At 37.9% G+C, this 9,717-nt stretch overlaps 1 pseudogene; it reads left to right on the plus strand.

The window, feature by feature from the left end:
• Positions 1-4,435: 4,435 nt before the first annotated feature.
• LOC117037764 (tryptophan--tRNA ligase, mitochondrial-like) lies at positions 4,436-5,022 on the plus strand (annotated as a pseudogene).
• Positions 5,023-9,717: the final 4,695 nt, after the last annotated feature.

Consider the following 9,717-nt stretch of genomic DNA (forward strand, 5'->3'; position numbering starts at 1 on the left):
ATTTAATCCATTTACATTGAAAGTAATTATTGATAGATATGTAGCTATTGTCGTTCTATTATTCATAATTTTGATGTTTTCTTTCTTCTTTTTTTTTCATCTTAAAGAAGTCCCTCTAACATTCCTTGTAATACTGGTTTGGTGGTGATGAACTCCTTTAGTTTTCTTGTCTGGGAAACTCTTTATCGGTCCTTTGATTCTAAATAATAGCCTTGCTGGGTGGAGTAATCTTGGGTGTAGTTCTTGCTTTTCATCATTTTGAATATTTTGTGCTATTCCTTCCGGCCTGCAAAGTTTCTGTTGATGAATCAGCTGACAATATTATGGGAGTATCTTTATAAATTACTAGTTGCCTTTCTCTTGCTGCTTTTAGGATTTTCTCTGTTTTTAACCTTTGCAATTCTAATTATAATGTGTCTTGGTGTGGGCCTGTTTGGGTTCATTTTGTTTGGGACTCTCTGAACTTCCTGGATTTGTATGTCTATTTCCTCACCAGGTTAGAAAAGTTTTCTGTCATTATTTCTTCAAATAGGTTCTCAATCTCTTGCTCTCTGTCTTCTCCTTCTGGCACCCCAATGATGTGAATATTGTTACACCTCTTGTTGTCCCAGAGGTCTCTTAAATTATCCTCATGATTTTGGATTCCTTTTTTTTTTTTTTTTTTTTTTTTTTTGCTGTTCCGACTGGGTGCTTTTTTCTACCGTGTCTTCTAAATTGCTGATTTGATCATCTGCTTCATCTAGTCTGCTGGTGATTTCTTCTAGTGCATTCTTCATTTCAGTTATTGTATTCTTCACTTCTGACTGGTTCTTTTTATGGTTTCTATGTCCTTTTTTATGTTTGCTATCTATCTGTTGAATTTCTAACTAAGTTCACTGAGCATCCTTATAATCATTGTTTTCAACTCTGTATCTGGTAGGTTTACTTGCCTCCATTTTGTTTAGTTCTGTTTCTGGATTTTTCTTCTGTTCTTTGATTTGGGATATATTTTTTTGTTTCCTCATTTTGGCTGCCTCTCTGTTTGTTTCTACGTAATAGGTAGATCTTCTATGTCTTCCAGTCTTGGGCAGTTAGCCTTAGGTAGTAGGTGACCTGTGGGGCCCTGGCACAGTCTTTCAGGTCACCTGCGCTGGGTGCTCCAGGGATGTCCCTTGTGTGGGATGTGTGCCCTTCTGTTATAGTTGAGCCTTAATTGATTGGCACATCAATGGTTGGGATTGACCCTCAGGCTGATTGGCTGTGGGATTTGGCATGTCCATAGCTAACATGCTGTTGTGTAGGGGCCTTACCCCACTGAGTGGCATTCACCCCAGTGGGCTCTTGTGCATGTTGAGACTGCCCTTTGGGTGTGCCACTTGTGGGCCTAATTGTTGGTGTTCTATGGTCTGAAGGCAATCTCCAAGTATGTTGTTCTTGGGGCCTCTTGGGAGGGGCTCCAGTGCAGACCCAGGTCAGCCACTGCCTGTGACCAGCTGGGGACTACCTGGTAGGCAATACAAAGTGATCTGTGGTTGTTTGTTGCCTGTGCTAACCCTGTAGGTGCATGGGAGAGGCCACACTGCAAACCAAGGTTGACTGCCACCATTACCAGGTCTGGGGTAGCTCCACAAATAGCCAGAATACCCAGAGGCCTGTTTTCACCTGCCAACTCCCTTAAGGTTCAGCTCCTGATAAAGCCTCATGGGATAAATGAGTTGGGTGAGGCAGAGTCTCACGGAGTCACAAGAGTGAGAAGAATTGTGGTCACCAGGTAAATGTAGACTCTGGTTTGGTGCTAGTGTTGAGCCTGGAGCTACTCAGCAAAAGCCTCAGAGCCCACCAAGGCCAGCTGCTGCCCATCTGGGTCCAGTGGCCTGTGATAGTTTTCAAGAAAGAGTACAATGTGGGCAGTGCTAACTGTTCTCAGAGAAAGTGCCTCAGGGTTGGGGGAGTTGGATACAGTGGGGTCCTAGTGAGTCATCAGGGTGGAGCCAATCAGATTCAGATTTGTCTTGTGGGGGCAGGCTCAACACATGAAAGATGGTGCCCACCTTCCAGCTGCATGGGAGGAGAATGGCTGTGTTCCTTGCTCTGGCCCTATATGCCTGTGACACCCCCCGGAGTTATTGTTCCTCCACTGGAACCCAAGGGAGTTCTTGCACATGAGAAAGTCTGTACATGGGTCATTTAAGAGGACACCTAGGTTTCCCACAGCCTTCCGTCCCACCCAGATTATCAGAATCCCCACTGTTTTTCACAGCCAGATGTTGTGCGGGCTCTTCTTTTTGGCATCAGTACTCTGGGCTGGGGAGGCCAGTTGGGGCTGGGGTCTCTTGATCCTCTGGGAGAACCTTCATGGCCAAGATTTACCTCCGTGTTCTTAACCACCACATGGAGTTTTGGGGCCAGCCCGTTTCGTGTCTCTGCTCTTCCTACCCATCTCGATGTGGCTTCTTCTAATATCTTTAGTTATAAAACGTGTGTTCAGCTAGACTTCAGAAGGTTCTTCAGGTTGATTGTTCTACAATTTAGTTAATCTTACGGTGTTCACAGAAGGAAGCAGTCATAGTGTTTATCTACTCCACCATCTTGTATCTCCTCCCACAATATTTTTTTAAGATATAAAAAAAATATTTTATAATTTTTTCTCTTTTTGTCATTTTTTCCTAAATTTGTTTTGTCTTTTCTTTTCTTTTATCTTCTATATGTTTGCTTGAGGAGCATCTATTTTATTAGCTTTTCCAAAGAAGTAGTAGCTTCTGCTTCTCTTCATCTTTTCTATTCTTTGTTTTTCCTTTTTATAATTTCTTTTCCTCTACATATTATTTCCCTTCTTCTGCTTTCTATAGGTTTGCTCTATTATTTTTATATTTTTTGTAACTGTGGAGATGGGTCATAAATTTTCCTTCCATTTTTCTTTGTAATATGTTTACGTAAAGCCTCAAAATGGACTCTAATTACTTCTTATCTGTATTGTATAAGTTTAGTTAGAGAGTGAGCGCTTTTTTGTGTCCTTTGTCTCTAAACAGTTTTCAATTTCCTCCTTAGTTCTAGGTTTAGTTTGTTATTCTGTTTAGGTGCAGTTTTGTGTTTATTTTGTGCTTGTGAGACTGAGTTTATTTATACTTTATCAATTTTAATAAATTCTCAGTGATTATTTCCTAAAGCTTTGCCTATCATCTCTTTTCTCTATTTTTTTCCTTCTGGAATCCCCATTTAACAGATATTAGACTTCCCATACTCTCTTCCAGGCCTCTTAATCTCTTTGTCATATTTTCTATCTCTGACATTCTGTTGTATTCTAAGAAATTTCCCTAACTTATTTTCTAGTTTTTACTTACTGTCTTCATATTTATAAATTTTATCTTTAAGCTTTTTTCATGTTCTTGAACATATCTTTTATTTCTAGAATTTTCATTTAGGTGATTTTTAAATCTTCCTGTTCTTTTTTAAATATTATTTTCCTACTGTACCTCTTAATTGAAAAAATCATTATAAGCCTATTAATTTCACATTGTCTTTCAGATTATCATCCTATCATTTAAATACTTGTTAGGTCTGGTAGGCTATCTGCTGTTTCTTTGACTTTCCTCATGGATTTGCATACTTCATCAAATCTAAAATGTCATCAATTGTAAGATATAAACTTTCCCTTTATATTCTTTAAAAAAAATCTCTTTCCAGATATCTAAAAATGTGAAATATGCATCTAAATATGAGTAAATATAACATACACACATTATTTTGTGTTTTGTACATTTTTAATTGTGAATGCACCTTTAATAAGGATTTGTGTCCGTGTGTGTGCATGTCAATCATATGTGGCTACATTTTGGGAACATCTTTCCAGCTGTTTTGCATATGCTTATACCAAAATCTCTTGGAGTAGTGTTGGCTAGACACCAATTTTTACATGAATTTCTATGCTTGTAAGTTCCTGTACCATGCAAGCAATATAAATTTTATCTTAAACTCATATGAGGTCCAGATCTACTGCTTGGAATTCTCAGGCTCTCTATTTTTTCTTCCCATGAGATTTATGCAGAGATAAATAAAATTACCTGCAATCTCACTTCATGCAGGTCCCAAGATCTTCTCCCTTGTCTTATATGGACATTGAAAGCTATGCCCATTAATTTCTCCAAAGCAACAAACCTCCCATTGCCCAAAACGGCCCACAGCCTCAGTTCCACGTCCTTGGCTGTGCTTATAGGTTCCTCTTTATGTCCAGGTTCTAAGGATTTTTCTTTATTATTATCAGTGAGTTTAGCGCTATTTAAAATATTGTCGTTTAACCTATCATTTGTAATTGATTGCAGCATTAATTTGTACACAATCTAGCTTGCAATACCAACCAAGTGGTTTGTGTGTTTACTTATTTGTTTAATAATGAATATGAATCAGAGATATATGAGTGAGTGATTTCACATTTGAAAATACATTTTAGCTTCTATAGATGGCACTATACTCAATGCGGAAGGCGTGTGGGTGCTGGAGATTCATCCGGGCACTTCACACAGGACCCGAAGCTGCTCCGGCTTCCCTGAAAGATGCCGTGAAGCGAGTGTTCTCCACATTCAGCCTACAGGGATCTCTCACCTCGGCAATTACCTGGGAGACACTGAGAGCTGGGTGAGATTACAGGATGAGCACAGCTCTGTGCTGTACAGCATCGTTGATCTACACTCCAATACTGTCCCCCAAGACCCAGCTGTCCTTGGCAGAGCATCTTGGACACACACGACTGCTGCTCTTCTTGCCTGTGGCATAAGCCCAGTGAAGAGCGTCATTTTTCAACAACCTCAGGTGTCTGAACACACCCAATTAAGATGCATGGTCAGACTACCCCGATTACAACACTTACACCAGTGGAAGGCAAAGACTGCCAAGCAGAAGCTGGATGGAACTGGGGGTTTACTCACGTACCCAGTGCTCAGGGCAGCTGACGTGCTGTTGAAAAACTCCCAGACAGGTCCACCACTAAACCAGAACCCTACTGGAAGGCAGTCTGAGAAATGTAGCTTCCAGGCTGCTATCCCCTGAAAATCAGGAAATAGCACAGAAGAGAGAAAAGGGTGCCTAGATGTCAACAGACAATCCAGTACACTCTTCTGAAAGCAATGGGAAGCCATTTATGCATCTTCAGGACAGAATGAATTTATCCTTTTAAAAGAAAACCGATTGGGGGGCAGACGGGTGGCTCATATGGTTAGAGGGCGAGCTCTGGGCAATGGCGCTGCCGATTCCCGCATGGGCCAGTGAGCTATGCCCTCCGCAACTAGAATGAAGTCAATGAGCTGCTGCTCAGCTTCCAGGTGGCCAGATGGCTCAGATGGTTGGAGGGTGGGCTCTCCACCACAAAGTTGCCGGTTTGACTCCCACAAGGGATGGTGGGCTGTGCCCCCTGCAACTAATAACGGCAACTGGACCTGGAGCTGAGCTGCGCCCTCCACAACTTAGACTGAAAGGACAACTTGACATGGAAAAGTCCCGGAAGTATACACTGTTCCCCCATAAAGTCCTGTTCCCCTTCCCCAATAAAATCTTAAAAAAGAAAATACATTTTACTGAACTAGTATGAAATCATTTTTCTAAGAATTTTGCGAACATTACTTAATTATGTTTTTGAAATTTTTTCTCTTCATTTTCTCGAGAATAAAATCTTTTTATTGATTGATTGATTGATTGATTGATTGGGGAACAGTGTGTTTTTTCAGGACCCAGCAGCTCCAAGTCAAGTCATTGTTTCCATCTAGTTGCTGAGGGTGCAGCTCATAGCCCATGTGGGAATCAAACCAGAGACCTTGGTGTTATGAGCATGTGCTCTAACCACTGAGCAAAACTGCCGCCCTAGAATCAAATCTTTACTTCAGAAAATACTTCCTTTACATCCCTGAATATTATTTTATTTGCTCTCCTTTTCCACCAGGGCAACAATCATGTATGTGGAGAATGAGAATATCCTTTGTGTTTTACTTTTTAATTGTTTCAAGTGTTTTCTTTTTCAACATCTTTTTTGATTTGTCTAAATTTTCTCGTCTGCCCTTGGTGTCTGTTTGTATTTTTAATGTCTTTAATATTACTCTCAAGTTCACAATAATTTTCTTTTTATACTTCTTTCCATTTCCATCTCTCTAGTTCCATTACTTTCTTGAGATTTTTTCAGCTCTCTTTCCTTCTCACCTTCCCTTGAGCCATTGCAACTCATCTTTGAATTTCGTTTCAGAGAGGCTATGCTTTTTTAATGTTTCATATTTTATTATGAAGTATTTGCTCCTTTTTTCTGTTTCATGATATAATTATTCTATTGTGCATTTTTCATTTTTTTATATTATTAATTTAGTGCAAAAGCAATTGCAGTTTAAAAGGTTAAAAATAATTGCAAAAACAGCAATTACTTTTGCACCAACCTAATATTTATTAGCTTTCTGCTCCCATATCCCTACAGATCTTCCTTGCTGGTTACTTTCTGATAATTACTCATCTTGCATGTATCCCTTCTTTTGGCATGATCTTTGCTGTGGAAGATGATGCAGAGGAGTGTCCTGGAGAATGAGCCGGGCGAGAATGTTTTCTTTTCTATACTCTAAACTTGGAATTAGTCTTTTCCTTTGGTTAGGGGAATGTTTGTGTGCACTATCAGTGAATTTCCAGGTCTCAAGTTTTGGTGTATATTATGAATTTGCTTCTCTCCACGTACTTTAGATCAGCAATTGTATGGCTTACTTCTCTTGTAAATATGACACTTCTACACTATTCCTCACTCAGGCCTACATTCTCTGCTACTCTACAAAGTCCCATAAGACTTAGGAATGTAATGCACTCCAAATAGCATACAAGACCTAACTGTTTCAGGGAAGGAGGTGTTCTTTATACAACTCAAAGAATGTTGCTTGTTTGAGAAATATTTTCCCTTCCATCTGATGTCTACAGGTAGATAACTGAGTACTCATTCTGAATGTTCTACATGACATCCAGTGTCTGGTTTATGCTATCCCTGAAAGCATTATCTCAGCGTCTGGTGCAGGACCAGTGCAGGGGCAAGGGTTGGCTTACTTAGCACTTCTCACCTAATGTATCAAATATAAAATAAGTAAAAACAGAGGCTTACTATGTAAATGTAGCTTTAAGACTTGTCTCTCAGGATCCTATGTATGTTCATTTAAGTTTAGTGCTTATAGATTTCCCAATGACACTGCTCAGACTTACCCCTTACTTCTGTTGAAAAATGATTGTGTTTTCTTTTATTTATTCTTGTTCTGCCTCTGTGTTTACTTTTTTAGATGGAACAAATTGAAATATTTTTGTACAGTCTTTACACAGAGTAACCTTTTAAGTCACTTAAAGTGTGTGAGTGAGTGTGTGTGTGTGTGTGTGTGTGTGTGTGTGTGTGGAAAAATTTGGTATGTTAATTCCTTTTTTATTATTTTGCCAATAAACCAGTAGATAGAACTTGTGTTATTTTCTAGTAACTAACAGAAATATCTGAGGGTGTGTGATATTACAAGTGAAAACAAGCTACTTGTTTTTAGAAAAATATCAATTTATTGATAAGTAATTTTATTTATTTTGGTAAAATCAAAGATAATTTCATAATACCTTTAAAGCGACATTAAGATATCTAACTCCTTTATAATTCAATCAAGCAGTTCTTTCTTGCTTGATATGTTTTACCTCTGCTTGATCTCAAACTCTTAACTCATTTTATTGGTAGACTTTACTGTCTTTGTTTCAACTAAGTTCTTCAAGATTTCAAAATGAAGTGGTTGACATTTGGTTTCTGGTACAGCATGTAAGGTACACCACACTGCCCTAACAATAAGTAAAAATATGAACAAACTGAAAAATAAACAAGTCTTCTTAGAACCATGAGAGAAATGATATCACATAGCAAAACTCTGCCATAAAAATTGGAGAGATAGAGAGGTACATACAAAAAAAGCACAATTTACCAGACCAGAAACTTCGTAGAAACCAGTGCCAGGATAGGAAAACCCAAAGTGTAATTGACAAATTACTGGAGGCTCAGTACGAACAAGTCTGAAAGTTAAAAATTCCAGGGCAACCCAGACACAGGAAGACACACCTGCTTTTGTGAGTTTTACCTCCAAGAACTCAACCAGATCCTCAGGTTTTAATCTCATAGAAAAAAATCCCCTTGCGCTTTCAGAAGAGTTGGGAAAGGAAACATTTTGAGGTACACCAGAACATTCTGTTCTTAACAAGAATTACCCTCAGGATAAAGTATTTTACCAGGGCCTAACCTGCTGCTGGGATTTTATAAGAGCCTAATCTACCTGGGGGAAAGGAAACACTCAACTTCAGCCAGTTCTAGCCTTCCACTTAGGGAAGGAAATACCAAACTCCAGCTCCCTCTAGTGTATCTGTTTCACCTGGGGGTGTGGGGAATTGAGAAGTATTGGTGAAGTTTCAGTGCAGGAGCACAGATTCACCAAAAGAATGAGACCTAATCATCTAGAACTAAGCATATGACTAGAATGTTCTCCTCCCCCCACACCTTACCATTGCATCACTAAAGTCCTATTTATTAGAATTCCTTTTACCCAGTACATCTAGTCCACTCTTAAACAAAAAATTACAATGTATAGTAAAAGGTAAAAAACATTTTGAAGAAGCTGAGCAAGCATCAGAAGAAAAATCAAATATGTCAGAAATGTTGAAATTATCAGACCAGGAATTAAAAAAACAACTATGATTAATATGCTGATGACTTTAATGGAAAAAGTAAACAAAATAAAAAAAAACAAATGGATAATGTAAATAAAGATGGAAATTCTAAGAAAGAACCAAAATGACATGCTAGAGATTAACACTAACACACATAAAGAATGCCTTTGGTGGGCTCAGTAGCAGACTGTACTTGTTGGAAGAAAGGATCTCTGAGCTTGAGGATATGACAATAGAAACTTCAAAAACTGAAAAGCAAAGAGAAAAAAGATTTAAAAACAGAATATTTCAGATAATTGCAAAAAGAAGAACAAAATATTTCAGAATATTTCAGAATATGTGAGATAATTGCAAAAGGTATAACATACAGATAAAGGGAATACTAGAAAAAGAAGAAATAAAGACACAGAAACAATGTTTGAAGTGATAATGACTTGTAATTTCCCAAAAGTAATGTCAGAGACCAATCCACAGGTCCAGGAAGCTCAGAGAATAGCAAACAGGATAAATGCAAAAAAAAAAAAAAAAACAAAACAAACAAAACACTGCATCTAGCAAAATCATATTCAAACTTCAGAAAATCAAAGATAAAGAAAATATACTTAAAGAAGCCATAGCACAAAACACCTTATCTGTAGAGAAGTAAAGATAATCATGATAGCTGACTTCTCTTTAGAAACTATGCAAACAAGAAAAAAGTGGAGTGTTAAGAGAAAAAAACACCAACCAAGAATTCTATAGTCTGCAAAATTATCCTTTGATAGTGAAGGAAAAATAAAAACTTTCTCAGACAAACAAACATTGAGGGAATTTTTTTGCCAGTAGACCTACCTTGTAAGAAATATTAAAAGAAGTTCTTCAGAGGAAAGGAAAATAATATAGAAACTTGGATCTACATAAAGAAAGGAAGAATATCAGAGCAGGAATAAGGGAAGATGAAATAAAAACTTTTATTTTTCTTCTTAATTAATCTAACAAATGACAGTTTGTTAAAAATAATAGCAACAATGTTTTAATATATATGCTTATGTATAAATAATATGAATGACA

The sequence above is a fragment of the Rhinolophus ferrumequinum genome, chromosome 2, assembly GCF_004115265.2.
Source record: "Rhinolophus ferrumequinum isolate MPI-CBG mRhiFer1 chromosome 2, mRhiFer1_v1.p, whole genome shotgun sequence".
NCBI lineage: Eukaryota > Metazoa > Chordata > Mammalia > Chiroptera > Rhinolophidae > Rhinolophus > Rhinolophus ferrumequinum.